The 22,859-nt window shown below is 39.2% G+C and overlaps 1 pseudogene; it reads right to left on the reverse strand.

Annotated features, from left to right (window-relative positions):
- Window positions 1-16,906: 16,906 nt before the first annotated feature.
- Window positions 16,907-17,601, reverse strand: LOC123237196 (annotated as a pseudogene).
- Between the last annotated feature and the right edge of the window lie 5,258 nt (window positions 17,602-22,859).

Below are 22,859 nucleotides of genomic sequence, written 5' to 3' on the forward strand. Positions count from 1 at the left end.
TTATGTATTTTATACATTTAAAAGCATTTTTCTGAGAAGGGGTTCATAGGCTTCCCTGGGCTTCCAAAAGTTTCTAAGACACAAAAAAGACCAAGAAATACTTGTCTACATGATACTATCACCCTGAAGACAACCTGTCGAAAAAGCTTCCTGGTTTTGATCACTGGTCTCTTAGAGGAAGGGAGAATTCATTAATAATATATTCCTTGGAAAAACAAGAGGACCTTCAATGTGGCCTTCACAGATGGAGGCAAATCCTGGGGTCCAGAAAATCTAGACCTTCCCTACTACAACTTTGGTACCCAGAGCAAATAGACAGAGTGTAGATGTAAAGTCCAGGAAGACAAAAATATAGCCAAGTGTCAAGAGATGCTGCTGGACCTCCCCAGAGGAGAGGTCCCTATTTCACTAAATTCTCACACCAGAGCTGTACAATGGGGTGCAGAAGGGATGCTGCTAGTATGGCTGCATGGGCCAGTGGAAAGAACCCTGGGCAGTGAGACAGAAGATCTAGATCCATTCTGTGTCTACCATTGACACATCTTGGGCAAGTCATTACCCTCCTCTTGGACTCAATTTCTTTGTCTATAAAATAAGAGCACCTGATCTCTAAGATCTCATCCTGCTGTGGTTGCTTCTTATTCTTTTTTTTTTCCAGTGTACATAGTACTATGGACCAGGATTTTTCCTGATTCTGTCAGCTATTGGGTACTCTCACCCTTTTGAGATTATTCTGTCTTAATATCATGTAAAAATGTAAACTCTTTCTAGACAGCCTATATTTATTTTTTTAAGTAAACTTTAAAAAGTACTTTCCTGGGTATAATTTGCCTCCATCAGGGAAATGTATGATCCTTGAGGTTGGGAACTGTTTCATTTGTATCCTTGTATCTCCAAGGCCAAGGACAGAAGGCATTTCATAAATGTTTGTTAACAAAAGGCCATGGCTACAACCAAATGCTCAGAACAAGCTCTGCTGTGACATAAGTTTCATTTTGTTCAAATGTACATGTTATACTTAGCATCTGCAGTTGCTGTCCAAACATTTGGTATAGAGCAGAACATTCAGAATAAGTACCTCCATGTGGCTGTTTTCCAGGAAGCTACACATCCCTTGGTCCCAGGGAAAAGAATTTTCAGCTTCCCCATGTTCTGTTTCTGGGTCCCAACCTGAGATTTAGTTGTGTAGGAGTCTCTCACTCTCTCTACCAATGCATATCAGCTGCTGAGGGTAGAAAGCCAGGCTTGGAGACAGGAGGTCCTCCTTCAAATGTGGCCTCAGACACTCACAAACCCAATTAGCCCTTACTGCTCTTCTGCCTTGGAATCAATGTTTAGTATCAATGCTAAGGCAAAAGCTAAGCATTACAGGGGGGAAAAGTTACCTGGGATACTGGGAGGTTAAGAGATTTGCCCAGAATCCCACAGAAAATATGTGTCTGAAGTAGGACTGAAGCCAGGTTCTTAGCTGACTGGCCTTTATCCACCATATACCATGCTGTCTCTCTAAGTAGATATAGTCAAAAACTTTTCTTTAACCTCCACTGTACGATATTGTGAAGAATAAAAATAATGGTGAAGATATGACATCTCATATTTTCTATACACTTTACAATTTACTTAATGGAATAATCTGAAATCAAAGGTCTTTCTCATGGAGCAGGGTAACAACTTCAAGCAGAACATGTTCTTTGAATGAACTGATAACAAATGATTGGTTTCACTTGAGTAATTTACTATTTCTATTGCCATCAACTCCACTTTCTTTGTGACTGCTAATTGAGAGCCCACATGATGTTTCATTAATTGGTACCTTGCATTAAGCTGTAACATTACAAAACTTGCCTCCCCAAACTGTTAATTAAAACCTTCCTTACATTAGTAAATTGGAACCAGGCTAAAGGATGGATGTTAAACCCTTCACTTTGGTGAGAATGAATCGAGGCTATGCCCATAGATTTATACTTCAGGAGAAACCATGGCATAGAAGAGTTCTGCTAAATAATAAATGTTTTAATCTCTGATAATTTTATTCAAGTTGCTAAAATGCATAATGATGACCAAAATATGTCTGCCTAAGGCTATAAAAGTGCTCTTTTAAAGCATATTCACATACATGGGAATTATTTTTCTGTATGACTTCAATCAACCAACAAGCATTCCCTAAGGATATGTTATGTGCCAGGCTCTGAAGATGTAAATACAAACTTGAAACAATCCTTGCCCTTCAGGAGTTTATACTTGGGGGTGGGCAGGAAAGGGGGAAAGGTACAGAGAGGAATAGCACACTCACAGATTTTTAAAAATCTATACAGTTGTCCCTTGCTATATCATGGTTCACTTATCATGGCTTCACTGTATTGCGGGTTTAAAAATATATATCTAATTCTGTATTGTGGAGTTTTTTCTATATCGTGGGATTTTATGGATGAATACTGTTCTGTACACAATGGAAATGCAGTATGCCACTACCACTTACGTGTATGCCAGTGTGAGATTGTACATGGCACACTATTGGCTGAGCATTGTGTTCTGTATCCTGGGCACTTATTGGCTCAGTGACTGTAGCATCCATTTGTTTGTTCTCCCACTATTTCACTGATTTTCACCTATTATGGGGTCCTCTGGAATGTAACTCCCACAATAGGTGAGGGATCACTGTGTTTCTTGTATTTGCTTAAATTTTCTTTAATATCTGATTTCTGTTTTAAAATCAATCCTTTTTGGCAGCTAAGTGGCCCAGTGGATTGAAAGGTAGGGCTACAGATAAGAAGTCCTGGGTTCAAATCTGATCTCAGATATTTCTTAGCGGTGAAACCCTAGGCAAGTCACTTAACTCCCATTGCCTAGCCCTTATTGCTCTTCTGCCTTGGAACCAATGCATGGAATTGATTCTAAGATGATGGTAAGGATTTCATTTTTTTAAAACCTCATCTTTTCCAATAAAGAAATTCATAACATTTATAATCTATTAAAATATCACCCTGAAATCATTCCCCCAACCCAGACCTTTGACTTCATCATTGCAGGAATTTCTCTTCCTATGAAGATCAATACCTTTACTTCAACATCAAGATGTAGAGAGTTGCTTGTATAGATGGACAGGAGCAATGACCTTGGGGCTTGGCCTGTGAGAAGACAGACACAGACAAGCCAAAAGGGCACAAAGATAAATACAGCCATGAAGTCTCTCCAGGAAATTGGTAGTAGGTAAAGAGAGTTCATTGGATCCATTAGAAGCCAAAGTATAACAAAGGACCTCTGATGTGAGAGAGCAAACTCAGACCTTACACTACCCGGGTTATAGCAACTGGGTAGGTCAGGGAGAAGACCGACTCTACAATAACCTTAAGTGTCTTCTTCTTGGGGTGGGAGGTGAATGAGGAGAGGTGGGATAGGAATGTTGGTCTGAGACAGAGAGGGGATCAACCAAGCAAGTACTGCATATATCCATGAGAAGTGAGACATACCAGAATGATTGGCTAGAGATAATCAACAGAGGGAAGGCATCAGGATTAAGGAGGGGGACTGGAAAAGTTTTCTTGCATAAAGTGAAATTTTAGCTGGGACTTAAAGGAAGCCAGGGAAGCCAAAAGGAATGAGGAAGGAATTCCAGGCATGGGAGACAGTTAGTGAAAATGTTCAGAATCTAGAGTAAAGTATATAAGGGCAACTAGGCAGCACAGTGGATAGAGTGCTGGGCTTGCAGTCAGAAACACTAATCCTAATTTACTAGTTGTGTGAACCTGAGCAAGTCACTTGAGCATGTTTGCTTCAGTTTCCTCATCTGTAAAATGAGCTGGAGAAGGAAATGGAAAACCACTCCAGTATCTTCACCAAGAAAACACCAAATGAGGTCGCAAAGAGTTGGAAACCATTGAAATGACTCAATAATAAAAAGTACATGAAGATAGGAAAGAGAGGAATAGATAAGGTTAAGAAGGGCTTTGAATGAAAAACAGATTTGAAAATGAAATGTACAGAATGAAACAGAATGAAAAACAGAAAAAGACTTTATATTTGATCCTAGAGGTGACAGGAAGCCATTGGAGTTTATTGAGTAGGGAGGTATCATGATCCAACCTATGCTTTAGGAAAATTACTTTAGAGGCTACATGGAGGGTAGACTGGAGTGGGGAGAGACTTGAAGAAGGCAGACCCACCAGCAGGTTATTGCAATAATCCAGGAGTGAGGTGATGAGGGCCTTCGTCATGGTGGTTGTAGTGTCAGAGGAGAGAAGAGGAAACACAAATGAGAGATGTTGTGAAGGTAGAATCTCGAGACTCTGCAAACAGAATGTACTTAGAGAGGTAGATGAATGGGAACAAGAGAGAATGAAGAGTCAGGGATGGCACCTCTGGTTGTCATCCTGACAAACTAGGAAGATGGTGATGGTCCCCATGGTAACAAGGAAGTTAAGAAAAGGAGAAAGTGAAGAGTTGCAAGACAATATACAAAATACAGTATAATAAAATTCTAGATTTCCCATTTAAATTTTAACCAATGAAATAAAATGTCCTGACTATAGTTATCTTAAGAGAAATCGTACTTGAGAATCACACACACACATTATTTTCCTCCCCTCAACTCTTCAATCATTGCCAAGAATTTTGCAAATCACCATGTGATTTACTTTGTAAATGGTAATATTAAAGGAATTAAGACAGACCCTTTCAGAACTAACAATAAATTGTGGTCCTGCCCCTTCCCATTTCTCGTGGATTATAAACTCTTTATCTCTGTAAATCAATAGATCAGATGTACAAGCTGCTTCTAACAATGGCAGAAATGCCATCATGTCATCATAATTTATCAGATCATTGAATGAATTTTATTTTGGATAGATTTTTTTTCTAAATCCTTTCTTGGCATGCTATCCTTTTTTTCAATATTGTCATACAGAATGTAGCATCTTACTGCAAAATTTCAAGGATTTGACCACTCCCAATATCAGGAATTGCCACCACCAACTTCTGAAGGGAACATTTCTACTGTCAATCTTTTAGTTCTTGCATGATAGTTTTCAATTATTTTATAATATCAAGATCTATTGTTATGAGAAAAGTGAGTCCATATTTCTGCTACTATATAAAGGTTTCAAATGAGTATATCTCACACTGATACAAAATACTATTGATATCTAACGAGAAGAATTTGGTGCTCCTATGCAGATTGAGGCCCTGGTCTCCAGTGAGATGTAGCTTCATAACTATGGCAACACAAATCTAAAAAGGCAGTGGATGTGAGCCTTGTCCAGCAAGAGCCCTGCTGTTTATTCCTTTTTCCATATGTTGGTGGTAGTCCAGCTTTTGTACTGATTTGTCCATAAAGAGTGTTTTTTCTTCACAGCAATGGTCAGAAACTTTTTCTTTTCTTTTTTTTAAAAACTGGTCTTTTCACTGTTCTTCCAACTTCAAAAGTTGATGTTACAATGCAAATGAATCAATAACAGCCCTTTGAAATGCTAGGTCTCTTAGAAGGTCTTTGCTTATTTTCTAAGGATTAATTATGCTCTTTTGTAGCAACATTCTGTCTGTTCTTAGTGTTGCTTCTCATTTTTAACTTCACTTTCTTTTGAGCTTCAGTTCACCTGATTTGAATTGGCTATGGACTTGAATGATCCTGGAAACATTTGCCTTCAGAACTTTAACAGTCATTGAAATGTGTTCTTTAAGAACCATAACTTCTGTATATTTCCTTGGAGTAATAGCCACTCCTTAAAAGCCACAAAATTAAAATCACAACAAAAGAGAGCAATGCAACACACATATAGCACAAAATCTTGAATTCAATATACAAATATCTAATTAAATAAAGTTTGGGGAAATATTTCAATCTGTTTTCATTTGGTTCAAGTCAAATATCCTACGATAGCTTGGCACCAATAGAAAAGCACAACATACAAGACCACTGTGGTCATAAAATGATACCATGTCAAAATCATTGGTTGTCTAAGTTTTGCACACACTTCTATTTCTGTAGTCTTTACCTGCTGAAATATAAGCTCCCTGAGGGGAAGGACTGTCATTCTTTTAGTATTTGTATTTCTAGGGTCCAGTGTCTAATATATACATTGCTTAATAAGTGGTTTTTCTTTTCATTTCATAAATAAATCACATATCTTCTCTAGGACTCACTTTCCCTAAGTTAAAAAAAAAAGTTGGACTATTTTTTTGTGATCCTTCCAACTCTCAAATCCTATAAAATTTAGAAGCACAGATTTAGAAAGAAGTCTAAGAGTCATATATTCTGATCTGTATCTGAATAGGAATCTCTTCAATAATAACTCCAATAAGTGGTCATTGATCTTACATTATCAAACAGACATCACTATTAGATATTATTATCAAATAAGATATTTGGAAAACACTTAGCAGTAAAGCAACCTGGCACATAGTAACAGATGCTTAATAAACACACTCCTTTTTATCCTCCTTCCCCTTCTTCCACTTGAAGACTGGGGACAGGGTACTTAGTATCTTTTTAATTTAAAAAATTATTTTTCTTCTTTACCTTCTGTCTTGTAATATATTCTAAATATTTTTTTCAGAGCCAAAGAATGGTAAGGACTGGACAATTGGGACTAAGTGACTTGTTCAGAGTTACACAACCAGGAAGTATTTGAGTTCGCATTTGGAACCAGGACCTTCTGTCTCCAGGCCTGGTTCTCTATCCACTGAGCTACCTATTGCTCTGGTACTTATTACTTTATAAAATAATCTATTCCCATTTTGAGATGGCTCTTCCTGTTAGGAATTTTCGCCTTGTATCAAGCCTGCATCTATCTCTCTGACATTGCTCCTTCAAGCTTTGGATTTTGCTCTCTGTGGCCAAACAGAACAAGTCCAATCCCTCTTCTGAAGAACTTCAGGCCTCCATATACTTGAAGACAGCTATTAGAGTTCTTCAGTGTCTTTTGTAGGATAAATAGTCCCCAGGTCCTTTAACTGATCCTTGCATAGCTTAGTTTCCATTTCCCTCCTAGCCACCTCCTCCTCCTCTGGAGGAGTTTTAGTTTGTCAATATCTTTCCCTAAAATGTGATTCTAATATTCCAAATGTGATCTGGAGGGCAAAATATACCATGTCCTTTCCTTTGTCCTGGACATTGTCTCTCCCTTAAAGCTGCTTCAAATGCATTTTTTTAAACTCTATATCACAGTGTTGACTCATTTTGAACTTGCAGTTCACTAAACTCCCTTGATCTTTTTCACTGGAACTATTGTCTAGCCATGCATCCCCTATTCTGGATTTGTGCAACAGATTTTCAGTACCAAATCCAAGCTATTTAATCTCTGGCCCTCTTTCCTAGTCTGATATCATAACAATCCTATCCAAGTCAACTTCCCAGAACCATTCTCAGGATCAAATGAAATGCTGGGTATGTTTAAAAAGTTGATAGAGTCAACATCACAGAGTCCTTCCTATCTCACCAAAATACTGTTATTTAGATGATCTAAAAAAAATTCCATTCATTAACTAGAGCTGGCACAGCTGGATTACTGAATATTGTCAAAGAAATGTGTTATCACTCCAAATTCTTGCTGTAACTGGAATAAAATTAAATATTATCCATAGAAGTCCTTGAGGAATTATGTAGAATATATAAGACTGTTTTATATTAGTAGAGATCCCAAAGTTTCTCAGCAACCTCCTTTCTATAAACATTAAAAGTAAAGTCCTTAATAATTCTAATTTTGAATGTTTATGACCAAATTAATAAGGTCCTTTTTACACCAGACTAAAATTCATTTTGAAATTTCTCTAAAAGTTTTCTGCTGCGTGAAACCAAAATAAATCAGTTAGGCAAGTCAGAAGAAACTCATCCTACTTCCATACTATCTTAATTAAAAGATCTAACAAGTCTAAAAGAGAAATATAAGTAAGTGGCCTACCTAAGAAATACGTGTCTTACTAGTGGCAAAGATTGAATCTAGACTTTGGGATTCCAAATTCAATGTCTTTTTTTTTTTCTGCATCATCTGCCTGATGATGTGGTGTTTGCATAGTTTTGTGTGTGTGTGTGTGTGTGTGTGTGTGTGTGTTCCTACGTGTGTGATATGTGTTTGGGGGGGTGTTTCGTGTATATATATGGTATATACTTATGTGTATGAGTGTGTGTGCAGGCCAAAGCTGAGGTCTTCTCAGTTCTTTTGTTCTGTTTGGAAGCCCTCAAATAGCAATATCACTTTCTGCTTATGTGATTTTGGGCACTGGGACTCAGTTTCCTCACAAAGTAGAATGAAGGAGTTGGACTAGATAAGGCATTTATGGTATTTTATCCTTTAAAGTCCCATAGCTAATTCCCTGCTTCAAGTAGCCCTTCCAGAAAAAGAAAAACAAAATCCCAACTCCAAACTAAAGAACCAAATGGTCATTGGTGGAAAGGGAAGGAATGTGAAGTACCTGTTCTTCATCATAACTCATATTTTTCTCCTGTCCTGGAATACTTGTCCTTCTCTCCTTAAAAACAACAGTCACAACAAAACCCCTTTACCTTCTGTCTTAGATCCAATACTGAGATTCAGTTCCAAGACAGAACAGCAAGGGCTAGACAATTGGGGTTAAATGACTTGCCCAGGTTCATACAGTAGGAAGTGTCTGAGTGTAATATGGAAAATGGCAGGGTGGAATTCCTGCAAGATACAGGGTCAAGCCTCACCCAGAATTCCAGGGGAACCCCCTGGAGAACTCTGGGTGAGGGAACAGTTGGAAAGGAGTTGGACAGTTGATTCCTGGGGGTTGAGGTGAGCAGGTCTCTCTGCTCGCTGTTCCTGGTTTGGGGTTTGCCTGGGAGGCCATAGTGGCAGAAGCCATTGTGATTTCTACTCAGGAGTTTGCCTGTCTAGTAGGACTAGACCTTTCCAGCATCAATATAATGGTTATTTAGTTATTTAGATATTAGAAGTGATTATTATAAGCTTAGAGGGCCAGTTAGATATTAATTCTGCCATACCCTCTTGGGGGAGGGAGGGGCAGTTTCTACCTGACAGTTCAGGGCTTCCCAGATCTTATCCAAATCCTAGTTACCCCCTCCTTGCCTATCCCTTCCTTCTTTTATCGACATAAACTCCATCTTTTAATAGCTGTTCCTGGGTATTAGTTGGGTATATTCACTACTGCCATTAAGCTTGGTTCCTGTCAGTTGCCAGCCTAAGAAGTCAGATCCTTTCTCAGTCCTTAACATCAAGAGATCAAGCTTCCCCTTGGTCCCTCAATCAGACCTGTGGGGAATGTAAGTTGAGAAAGGGGATGTCATTATAGATTCACCTTTGCTGAGCCTAGCTTGAAGATACACTGGCCTGCCTCCATATTCAACTGAAAACCATCTGCTGGGGGGAAGGGTTTGAGAGCAAGGAGTACCTTACCCCCTCCCTACTCACTCAAGCCTGTGTCAAGGGGAGGAGAGAGTGTCCTGTTGGTTCCTAGCCCAGGCCAGTTCATCAGCTCCCCCAAATCCCTGTTATTACAAACATAACACTGAGAACAGATTTGAACCCAGACCCTCCAATCTCCAGGCCTGGTTTTCTATCCACAAACCACCTAGTTGCTCCTACTTGTCTCTTTAAGCAATTTGCAAAGATAGATTTATGTCTCCCTTCTCACCTCTTGGCTTCCGTTGTTTTCAAAATTAAGTATTTATTTGATTATATTTCTGGGAAGAGGGCAAGTAAAATTGGTTTATGGAGGAAGACTTCCTAGAGAAGGGGATTTTTTAATAGAAAAAGAGAGGAAACAGCCATAGGAAATGTGGGAGGGAAAACCAAGGGAAAAAGAGCTTTCCCAGGCTTCTGAGGTCCCTATGAGCCTATGATTTACTCCACCCTTTGTCATTACTGATGGAGATAGACTGGACCAAGTAAAATGAGAAACCTTTATAAATGATAAAATAGGAAGAAAACTCTCCTCTACAAAAGTGGGTGGCTAGCCAGGTCTAAGCAGCAGTTGGAAAGTTCATACCTTTATCTCTGCCATCACCTGCCATCTGCCCATTAAGCCTTACTCTGCACAGACAGAAAAATGAAGTTTTTTAACTTTAATTTTTAAATATTTTCCCATGTTTACATGATTCAATTTCTTTCCTTCCCTCTTCCCTCCCCACTCCCAGAGCCAACAAGCAATTCCACTGGGTTGTACAAATGTTATAACTTGACACCTATTTCCATATTGTTCAAAAAATGAAGTTTTTAACAATTTGGTGGGGAGGAAAGTTTTACAAACTGGCAAATATAATAAGTGTACCAACAAGTTGCCTGTTGCTGTCTCTATTCTTCTTCTCTTAAAGAATCACCTTCTCCAGGAAGCCTTCCTTCCTAAACCAGTTCTACCCATCCACAACTGCCCATCCCATCAACAATTCAAGATGATATCATTATTGCTTTAATCTAGATTTATAAGTAGATTGCCTCATAATATTTTTGTGAGATTTCCTATGACTATGAGTCTTCTTCCCTACTTTTTGCATAAGTGCACCCCAGAGTGGTACAATCCTAGTACCTTTTATTTTCTGTTCTCACGGGTCCTTAACCTGGAGGCTATGACTTGTTTCTATTTTATCTTATTTTTTTTAAACCTTAACTTCCATCTTATAATCAATATTATGTGTATTTGTTCCAAGTCAGAGGAGTGGTTAGCCTAGGCAACAGATGTTAAGTGACTTGCCCATGATCACACAGCTAGGAGGTGTTGAAGGTCAGATTTGAACCCAGGACTTCCCATCTCTAGGCCTGGTTCTCAATCCACTGATTGAGGACATCAATGCAGAAAGATGCAGTGTATTTGGAAGGTTATGAAGGGTTTTAAATGCCAAAGAGAGTAGTATACCTTTGTTCCTAGTGTTAATAAAGAATCTCTTTGAGTTCGAGAGTGATGGGAGCAGACAAGTGTTTTAACAGCTATTGATCTGGCATATATGCAGAGGATGGAGTAGAGGGGAGAGAGAACAAACTCCCCTATGACTTGTTGGGCTTTTTTTAAATTTTTATAATTGTGTTTCAACATAATTGACTTCCTTTGTAATCCTATTTTATTTTATGTGTTTAAAAACATTTGAGAAGAGGTCCTTAGTCTTTTCCAGACTGCCAAAGGGTTCTACGACACAAAAAAAGTTAAGAACCCCAACACTACCCTCTCATCGATCCCATCAGCTTTCAGTGGTTCAACAACTTCTATGTAGATAATGCCCAAATCTTCATCTCTAGCCCTTATCTCTCTCCTATTAGACCTCCAACTGGATATCCCATAGGCATCTGAATCTCACTTTGTCCAAAACAGAACTGCTTGAACCATAACCCACTGCCTCCTCACCTTCCTTCCTTCCAATCAACTAGGTTCACAACATCGATGTTATCTTGAGGTGTTCACTCTCTTACCCTACCCCATCATCAATCATTTGCCAAATCTTCTCAATTATCCCTCCACAACTTCTTTTACATCCATCCCTTTCTCTTCATTTGCACATCTGCCACTCTACTTAAGGCCATCATCGCCTCCCACCTTGACAACTGCAACAAACTATGCTTGTTCTCTCTCCTCTCTAATCCATCCTCTGCATATCCACCAAATCAGTAATTGTTAAAACATCCATCTGCTCCCATCATTCTCCTACTCAAAGAGCTTCTGTGGTTCTCTATCAACACTAGGAGCAAAGGCATACTCCTCTCTTTGGCATTTAAACCCCTTCATAATCTTCATAATACATCTTTCTGAACTGATTTCCTCTTACTCAGGTTCTGCTTCAGTCAAACTGATCTTTTTGCTGTTTTCCATAACATAACATTTCATTTCTTGTCCTCATTCCTTTGCTGTCCCCCATTCTTAGAATGCACTCTCCCCCTTCTTCGGAATCTTCTGTTTCCTTAAAGGTTTACCACCTACACGAAGCCTGTCTTGACTCCCCACTTAGTGCTTTACCCTACCAAACTACTGTGTATATGTTGCATATTTATCTGCAGAAATGTTCCATGCCTCCTACTCAAATCCCCAGGGGAAATCCTTTGAGGGTACAGACTATAGTATTTTTGTCCTTTTATCCCCATCACTAACCACAGTGCCTAGGACAGTGTTGGCCAACCTATGGCACATGTGCCCAACTGTGTGAGAGGGGGCTGCTCCGTTCTTCCCTCTCCATGCTCCTGAGGACGTTCCTCACAACACCTGCTCCTCTGCCCAGCAGCCCAGCCAGAGCGCTTCCTCCCTTCCCTGTCTGGGGTAAGGCTGGAGGCTCACATGCACTGTGAGGATTGCAGTTTGGGCACTCAGTCTCTAAAAGATTCACCATCACTGGCCTAGGACATAGTAGATCCATAATAAATGCTTGTTGAATCGGATTCTGACTCCAAATCGGAACATTCTAGCAGTTAGAATGAATTTAAATGAATCAGGATCACAGAGTTTAAATGAGTTGACAACAAGCTTCATTTTCAAAACCTGAAGTACTGAAGTACTATTTACTAAAGACATATGGGCAGGAGAAGAGGGAACATACCTTATAAAAGGGCTACAAATGGTAATCATAGATTTTTTTTTAAAAAATCCTTACCTCGCATCTTAGAATCAATACTAAATATTAGTTCCAAGGCAGAAGAGTGGTAAGGACTAGGCCAGTAATGGCAAACCTTTTAGAGATGGAGTGCCAGGCCCAGCCCCACCCCCAGCCCCAAGACTGAGTGCTGTGTCCCTCCCCCCATCTCACCACTCTGTTCCCTCTTACCCTAGACAGGTGAGGGAGAAAGCGCTCCCATTGGCTGCTGGGCAGAGGCAGGGGAGGTGAGGAATGTCCTCAGGCGCACATGGAGAGGGAAAGGGGACCAACTCCAACCTGAGTCCCTCTGGCTTTTGAGTAATGAACTCTGGTGGGCGCCTGCAGGCATACCCACAGAGAGGGTTCTGTGTGCCCTTTTTGGCACATGTGCCATAGGTTTGCTATCACGGGGCTAGGCAATTGGGTTAAGTTATTTGGCAGGGTCACACAGCTAAGAAGTATTTGGATAGATTTGAACTCTGGCCCTCCAATTTCCAGACCTGGCTCTCTAGCCACTGAGCCACCTACCCATCTCTTATTCATATATCTTAAAGAAAGCTCTGAAAGGTTTCAGAAAAGAATTACGAATCCATATCCAGTTCTTAATCAATGATCCCTCCACAACTTTGGTTTCTGGACAATTCTCTAACAACAACAACAACAACAACAACAACAACAACAACAACAAATAATACATAAATATATATATATGGGGTTTTTTATTTTGTTTTTAAACCCTTAACTTTTGTCTTAAATCAATACTGTGTATTGGTTCCAAGGCAGAAGAGTGGTAAGGGCTAGGCAATGGGCATTAAGTGACTTGCCCAGGGTCACACAGCTAGGAAGGGTCTGAGGTCAGATTTGAACCCACAACCTTCCATCTCTAGGCCTGGCTCTCAATCTACGAAGCCACCCAGTTGCCCTCAATATTTGTGGTTTTAACAAGAATTAATCTACAATTATGTTTTACTCTTGGCAGGGAAATTGCCACACTTCTCAGTATAATTTAGAGATGAAAACTACCACTTCACCTGCTATGTATTCCATATGGCCAAAGAGAGCAGGGAGAATAAATATTACTTCAACTCTTAACTTAGAGCCACCTGCTTCTCTCCCCATTGCTTTTACCAGGGATGAGACAGATACCCAACAAGATAGAAAAAGGCTCGATTTTCATCATTCTTCTAATTTTAGAGGCTGAGTTGGCAATAGCACCAGCACTGAAACTTTACTGGTGAATAATTCAGCATAAAAATGCAAAATGTGTGGGTGCTGATGAGAGAAGTTCAGAAGATTCTGAAGTTGAGATCTTTTAAGGGATAAAAAAAAACCCAAATAGCAGCTATTCTAAAAAATGAGAATTCCATGAACTACTTTTCAGTCAAGAACCTTTTATTGATGGGAAAAATGAAATCTCAACAGAAGCAAAAGTAAAAACACTTCATATAAATTACTTGACAACTGCCCATAGAAGAACCCAAAGCCATATTGTGTTAACTTTCTCCGATGTCTCACTCAGCTCTGGCTCCCCAGTTCCCAGAGCACAGGAAGATGCTTTGGCAAAGAAACTATGAAAGGCAAATTTCCTTGTCTGGCAAACTTGTCTGGGGTACTCCTGGTGCTTTTGTCCCAGGCAGAGATAAAATCACCATTCACGGGGGCAGCTGGGTAGCTCAGTGGATTGAGAGCCAGGCCTAGAGACAGGAGGTCCTAGGTTCAAATCCAGCCTCAGACACTTCCCAGCTGTGTGACCCTGGGCAAGTCACTTGACCCCCATTGCCTACCCTTACCACTCTTCCACCTATGAGTCAATACACAGAAATTAAGGGTTTAAAATTAAAAAAAAAAAATCACCATTCACATCTGAAGTTAAATTGAAGGAAAGTAACCCAAAACTTCCTGCCTGATTAAATTATACCACTGAGGCAAAACAAAAGTTCTAACAGTTCCTCTTTCTTATGCTTTGCTTTTCTGTGCCTTCTTACAAGGTCCAAAGAAAAAAATCTAAGTAGAACAATTTTATATTAAGTGTTAGGGATGGACAGGGACAAGGGAAGCACTTCTCCTGAATTCTATGGCTTATACAATCATAGATTTAAAATTCTGTAAATTTAAATAATAATTCATATTTGTATTTAAGGTTTGCCAGACAATTGACATATATATAGTATGTTAAGGTATACTTTTTGAATGTTGTCATTTGACACTTGCAACACTCTTGTGAGTAAAATGCATAATTATCTCCATCTTTGAGATAAGAAAACTGAAACTCAGAAAGGATAGCACAACTAGTGAGTATCTGAGGCTAGGTTAGACCCCAGGTCTTTCTGGTTCCAAGTCTAGGCCTCTATCCACTATGCTTTGATATGTCTAAAATCGATTCCTTCCCCTCTCTGGGTCTCAGATTCCACATGTATAAAACAAGAATGTTGGATTAGTTGACCTCAATGGACCCTCCTGGTTCTGAGATACTGGCTTGCCCTATGAAGCTAATTATAAAACTATGCTGATCCCAAGGCCTTTGTGCTACTGAGAAAAATTTCATCTGGAATGAACATGGATGAGACTGTAGAATTTAAATTGAAGGTTATAGGTTATGTTTCTTTTTTTTTCCAAGTTAAAACTACTTTTTCCAGATTACATGCCAATACAATTATTGTTTTCTGACAGTTTGCGATCCATTTTGTCTCTCTCCTTCCTATCCCTCCCCCTTCCCCAAGACATCAAGTAACATGACATAAGCTGTACATGTGTTATTATATAACATATAGTTCCACATTCATCATGTTGCAAAAGAAGGCACATACTGCTTACACCAGAGAAAAATTCATGGAGAAAACAAAGTAAAGAGTAGGATTCTCAATTTGCATTCAGAATTTGTCAATTCCTTCTATAGTAGTAGAGTCATGAGGTTTTTTTGTCATGAGTTCCTTGGAATTGTCCTAGATCCTTGCATTATTGATAATAGTTTAGTCATTCGCAGTTGCATTATACCTTATTACTGTTACTATGTACAGTATTCTCTTGGTTCTGCTCACTTCATTTTGTATCACTTTTCTGATTTTTTGGCGATCATTTTATTTATCATTTCTTATGGTACAATAATATTCCATTACAATCACATGCCACGACTTGTGCAGAGCCATTCCTCAGTTGAGGGACACCCTTCCAGTTTCCAATTCTTTGCTACCATGAAAAGATCTACTATAAATATCTTTGTACAAACATATCCTTTTTCCCTATCTTTGACCTCTTTGGGATATGTATCTAGTAGAGGAGTTGCAGGATCAAAAGGTAGTTGTGTTTCTTTTTCTGGGTACATAATATAATAAAAATCATTGGGGGCAGCTGGGTAGCTCAGTGGATTGAGAGTCAGGCCTAGAGACTGGAGGTCCTAGGTTCAAATCTGGCCTCAGACAATTCCCAGCTGTGTGACCCTGGGCAAGTCACTTGACCCCCATTGCCTACCCTTACCAATCTTCCACCTATAAGTCAATACACAGAAGTTAAGGGTTTAAAATTTAAAAAAAAATCATTTAGGGCCTAAAACAAGCTTCTTAAACCTTAGCTTCAGTTTTCTCTTCTAACAAATGTGGAGAATGATATCTGTCTTACCTACTTCCCAGGGCTGTTGTGAGGGCCAAGTGAGATAACATATATTACAGTGCTTTTGAAAACTATGAAGTGTTATGTAAATATTATTTATTATTGTTGTTAGTATTTAGGCTTGATTGAGGGCCAAAAAACAAATCAACTTTTGTTCAGGTCAGTCTCATAATGTAACAGCTATTTACTTCTGACTCATTTCATTCCTTCCATTTTCTTTTCTTTTTCTTTTTTTTAAACAAACAATACTTATTAAATACTGCTGGTAAAACTATGTGGAATACTTAATTTTTTTACATGTAATTGGGGGGGGGAATATTTAAACAAAAAACAAAGAATTAAAATCTATTTAACTTTTTTCTCTTTGCTAATTCAGCAAGACTTTAGTTTTGCCCTCTTTTTTAATGTCAAATAAATATTATCATGAACCAATAAAGCAGAAGCACAAAACTATTTTTACTTGGTTGTGTGCTTATTTAATAACTTTTTTCATGAAATAAAAGTTGCATGTGGCATACCGTAATACAGGTACAGTGTAGAGTCTCAGTAAAATTTTCTTTGAAACTCTCCCATTCTATCAGATAATATATAAACTAATATATGGTAATTTTATTTGAGAGTGAATATTACATTATTTAATAAATTAACATATAGCTTACATGAATCAATGTACTATAGAAATTTATGACAATGACAGTAAGTCAAAAGTTACTACTCAAAAATCTTTATACATGAATAATGTAATTTCTTTATATCGTAGAAGCATTTGAGAACATGCTACATATTCTGTATCATCACTTGAAATTTACATGCTGGCATTGCTGACTCTTCAGCCATCACAATACTTTTTATTCCCAGATTTGATAAGCCACCTCTGATTAAGCCACATGTAAATGCTAAATACTGTTTTCCTGAAGACATCTGAGTCAGGAGTCGAAATTTGTTGTCTTGAAGCACATAGATACCCTGATGATTTGTCCTTAGATTATCAGTTTGTTTCTTGAAAACAGTGGTCCAAAAATCTTTGCAAATGAACTTCATGATATCTAACTCATCCTTGAACCTTGAAGTTTTGTAAACCTTTCTATCAATCCTTGTCCCACTCTAAAGCCCATGTTCTCCAGCTTAGTAATGCACCTTCCATTTTCCACTTTCCCCTGCTCCGTGGACTTGTAGATGAGGGTCACCATCATGTTGTGAAGAAGCAAGAAAAGTGCCTCGTCTGCCATTTCCTGCTTCTTCTGGGCTCTGGGGACCCCGGGAGGGCGGAGGTGAGGACCGGAGCACAACTGCCAATGCCTCGATTGGATGTGCCGCCTCCCGCCCCACTGCACCAGAGCCTGGTCCCGTGGGCAGCAAGGAGGGTGCTTCACTGGGTCCTCCGAGGTGCCTGCACATGGCCGGGATGCCCAGCAGTTTCCTTTTTTTTTTTAATTTTTTTTTTTTTTTTAGAAAAATTTGCTATGGTTACATGATTCATGTTCTTACTTTCCCCTTCACCCCACCCCCAACTTCCCTCCCCCCAATAGCCATTTCCACTGGTTTTAACATGTGTCATCTATCAAGACCTATTTCCATATTATTGATAGTTGAACTGGGTTGGTCGTTTGGAGTCTACATCCCCAATCATGTCCCCATCAACCCATAAGTTCAAGTGGTTGTTTTTCTTCTGTGTTTCCTCTCCTGTAGTTCTTCCTCTGAATGTGGGTAGCATTCTTTGCCATAAGTTCTTCAGTTGTCCTGGGTCATTGCATTGCTGCTAGTACAGAAGTCCATTACATTCGACTGTGGCACAGTGTATCCATCTCTGTGTACAATGTTCTTCTGGCTCTGCTCCTTTCACTCTGCATCAATTCCTGGAGGTCTTTCCAGTTCACATGGAATTCCTCCAGTTTATTATTCCTTTGAGCACAATAGTATTCCATCATCAGCATATACCACAATTTGTTCAGTCATTCCCCAATTGAAGGGCAGGCCCTCATTTTTTAAAACCCTTACTTTCTGTTTTAGTATCAGTTCTAAGTTAGAAGAGTGGCAAATTCCAGGCAATTAGGGTTAAATGACTTGCTCAGGGTCATATACTCAAGAAGTATCTAAGACCAGCATTGGACCCAGGTCCTCCCAACTGTAGGGTTGGTGCTCTATCCACTGCCCATTCCCTCTATAGGGCACTGGATCCCCAAGGTCATCAGACACTCCCAGATTCAGGTGCCACCACTGACTATTCTTAGTTTTTTCTCTTACTTGACAGATGCTGTGTGAGTGACTCCAAGAACTCCTTGCAAGTTCCCACCTGTGTGGTATTTAAATACTCAGACACCCTCCACACTAGGATTTGAAAATAGGAGCTATTTATTGGGTGATTTTCCTGGAGCCATGTCTCTAAATATCAGCTAGGGTCTGTAAATAAGAGCATTCCGCAAATGAGAGGGAGAAGAATCTGCCACTCTCACTGAAAAAACCTGGGAAACTAGAACACAGAAAGATTAGGTGATGTATCCAATCCCTCTGGCTGCTTGTCCCAAGGAGGAGAAGATGAGCTAGGAATCTATGGCTTCCATTCCTTGACATCTGGTTTGGCCAAATCTCAATTCAGAATTTAATTATGCAAAGTGACCAGATTCCAGTTCCAACCTTGCCACTAGCTACTAGCTAAAAGACATTTGCCACATCATGTAACTCCTTTAGGTCTATTTTCCCTTCTTTAAAATTAGAAGATGAAGTTGAGTGATGATTAGGTTCCGTCTCTGCCTTAATACCTCCATTTTGTATTACTAAAAATTCCCATAACCCTGGTTTGCTCCACCCCAAAGAAACCTCACATTTATCAAGCACTTCATTATTATTATTTTATAAAAAACCTTTACCTTCTGTCTTAGAATCAATAATGTGTATTGGATCCAAGGCAGAATAGCACTAAGAGCTAGGCAATGGGAGTTTAGTGACTTATGTTGTGAGGAAGATTAGTTAGTAATTAATTAAGAGTTAAGGTTCATCTAGCAGGAAAGGCTGGAGCTGGAAAATTCTAAGATGGAATGAAGGAGCAGGAAGGAAGTGCCTTGTGCCCTGAGAGAGAGACTCCATTAGTGGTGGGCAAACTGTTGCCAGCCCAGGGAGATCTCAGACCCTGCTTCCTGATTTCCTTGGGATCCTGAATGGAGGTGGATTTCCAGCAAGAGGAGAAGGCCTACAGAGCAGAACCAAGCAGAGGAGGAGTTTGAGCACCTCAAGTTCACTCACTCTACTTGATATCTTGGACCACCTAGGATTTTGGCATCCTGTGAACCTCTTTGGAAACCTGTGAGAACCCTCAAAGCCACCCCTCTGATCCATAGCTGTGCTGTTCAAGTCTGGCTGATACCAGGCTTGAATCAGCTTCCCAGAGACTGCACTGCTCCTTGGGCCCTGCCTGCTTAGATCACTAGATTAGAGTAGGGAAATCCTCCCCTTGCCCCTGTGGTTTGTCTTTTAGGGTTTAAGTATAGAAATCCCTTTCCCACATCTATTTTAGTTAAATATAATTAAACTTGTTAAAACCTTCACCTGCCTGTTGGTGTTCAAAGTCTCTGGCCCAGTGGTGGCAATTGGTCTACAGTCCCTTTGTCAGTTAGGAGCAGCTTAGCTGTTCTGGTCTCCCTGTCCTGGTCCTGTCTCTCCTAAACCCCACTGTGTGTACCCACAATCATTTAGATTTATTATAACATCCCTGGTGTCTCCATTATTTATTATCTTTTCTACACTTGCCCAGGGTCACACAGCTAGGAAATGTCTCAGGTCAAATTTGAACCCAGGACCTCCTGTCTCCAGGCCTATATATAGCACTTTAAAGGGTAAAGCACTTGCCTAGAGTATTCAATCTGAGGCTTAACTACCTGTAAGGAAAGACCTTATACCCCTACTGGGGTTCAGAGAGGTTACAGAGGTAAAACAACTTGCCTGTGATCACATAGCTATTAAATGTCAGAGGCTGGATTTGAATCCAGATCTTTCTAACAACGAGTTCAACATAGGAACAAGCATTTATTAAGCACTAATGTCCAGGCACTGTGCTAAGTACTGAAGATATAAAGAAAGACAAAAAATATCCCACTCTCAAGGACCATCATTCTAAAGGTAGAGAAGGCATGTAAATAACTGGAGACATACAAGATATACATAGAACAGATGGAAGGTAAACTCTTTGAGCCAGTGATACTTGCCTCAATGAAGTTACACTTACCTAGACACTACATTTAGAAGATCTGGGCATTTTCTCTGGCCATCCCCTATGCCTGGAATGTTCTCTCTTCTCATCTTTGCTTCCTGACTTTCCTGGTTTCCTTCAAGTCTCAGTTAAAATCTCACCTTCATCAGGAAGATTTTCCTAATCTCTCTTAATTCTATAACTTTTTTCTCTTAATCATTTCTTTTTCATTCTGTAGACAGCTTGTCTGGACATATGCTTGCTTATCTCCCCCTTTAGATTGGTTCGCTCCACTACTTTATATTAACTCTTTTTCTTTTTTGGCCTTTCTTTGAATTACCACTGCTTAGCACAGTGCCTGGCTTATTGAAGGTACTTAATGAATGTTTATTCATTGATTGACTGACAAAGGGGAAGGCAAGAAGGACCAGAAAGTTTCTGCTGCATAAGATGGGGTTTGATCTAATTTTTTATAGCGTGAAATTTTTATATTTTGTTTTTCTAGTTAAATGTAAAAATAGGAGGGGAGTCAAGATGGCAGCTTCGGAGCAGCGAAAGTCCAAACCTCTCCATTCTTCCATACCAATCTTTAAAAAGCACTTTAAAAAGTAGGAATCCAAACCCAACAACAATATGGAGTCACAGATCTCTGCTCCTGAATACAAATAGGCAGAGAGAATTGATTTTCTAGGGCTACATCCACAAAGGAGCACCTCAGACACACAATTTGTGTTTCCAACCTCTAACAGAGGCTGGCAGGGAGGAACAGGGGGCCATCTGGCTGGACACCTTGGTCTTGGAACTGCCTACAGTGAAGATCTGGCCCCAGGGCAGGTTAACTCAACTGGCTTAATCCAGTATAACAGCAAAGGAAAGAGAAGATTGAAGATTCAGCCTCAGGACAGAATAGCTCCAATAAGCCAGCAGAGGAACTAGCTTATAGTTCACAGAGGGGAAAAAAGAGAGAGAAAATGAGTAAAAAAAAAAAAACAGAGAAAAAAGAAGGTAATCACTGAAAGCATCTACAGGGATGAAGACCAAAGAATAGAACCAACACAAGATAATGGGATCCAAGGAACTTCAAGCCACACTTCAAAAGAAACTGGGAATTGGACTCGGGCTCTAGAAGAGCTCAAAAAGGAATTCACAAATCAAATAAGACAGGCTAAAGAAAAATGGAAAAAAGAAAACAACAGCTTAAAAAGTAAAATAGGTCATCTGGAAAAGAAGAAAACAGTCTTAAAAGCCAGAACTGATTTACTAGAAAAAGAGACAAAAAAGTTAAATTAAGAAAAGGATAGCTTGAAAAGAAGAATGGGCCAAATAAAAAGAGAGGACTAAAAGTCATGGAAGAACTTTAGTCTTTAAAATTATAATTAGGCAAATAGAAGCTAATTACTTCACGAGACATCAAGAAACAATAAAACAAAATCAAAAGAAAGAAAAAATAGAAGAAAATGTGAAATATCTCATTGAAAAAATAATTGACCTGGAAAATAGATCCAGGATAGACGATTTAAGAATTATTGGACTACCCAAAAGTCATGACCTAAAAAAAGGCCTAGACATTCATTCTACAGGAAATTATCCAAGAAAACTGTTCTAATGTTCTTGAATATGAGGGTAAAATAGAGATTAAAAGAATCCAGAGATCACCTCCTGCATTAAATCCCCAAATAACAACTCCCAGGAATGGTATAGCCAAGTTCAAGAGCTCCCAGGCCAAGGAGAAAATACTATAAGCACCTAGAAAGAAACAATTCAGATATCATGGAGCCCCAGTCAGGATTACTCTGACAGCCTCCACATTGAAGGACTAAAAGGCTTGGAATATGATATTCTGGAAGGCAAGGGAACTGAGTTTACAACCAAGAATCAATTACCCAGCAAAACTGACTATATTATTTTAGGAGAAAGTATGGTCATTTAATAAAATAGAAGATTTCCAAGCATTTCTGAAGAAAAAAAACAGACTTAAACAGAAATTTTGATGTCCAGATAAAAAAACTCAAGAGAAGAATAAAAAGGTAATTAAGAAAGGGAAAAAATTGTTGGCAGCTGGGTAGGTCAGTAGTTTGAGAGTCAGCCTAGAGATGGGAGGTCCTACATTCAAATCTGGTCTCAGACAGTTCCTAGCTGTGTGACCTTGGGCAAGTCACTTAACTCCCATCGCCTAGCCCTTACCACTCTTCTGCCTTGGAGCCAATACACAGTATTAACTCCAAGATGGAAGGTAAGGGTTTAAAAAAAGAAAAAGAAAGAGAAAAAATTTAAGGGCTTTAATAAGATCAAATTGTTTATATTCCTATGGTATTTGTAAAAAGATGGTATTTGTAACTCTTAAAAATTGTTATCATGATCATAGTAATTAGAAGAAATATTCATAGAAGGTGTGGTAGTAAGCTGTTTAGGATGATATGTCAAAAATATTAAAACTAGGAGTGAAAAAGAGGGTAATACTAAGAAAAATGGGAAAAGAGAAGTAAAATGGGGTAAATTATATCACATAAAGAAGCATGGAGTAGGGGGAGAAGATTAATACAATGG

The sequence above is a fragment of the Gracilinanus agilis genome, chromosome 2 (assembly GCF_016433145.1).
Source record: "Gracilinanus agilis isolate LMUSP501 chromosome 2, AgileGrace, whole genome shotgun sequence".
Classification (NCBI taxonomy): domain Eukaryota; kingdom Metazoa; phylum Chordata; class Mammalia; order Didelphimorphia; family Didelphidae; genus Gracilinanus; species Gracilinanus agilis.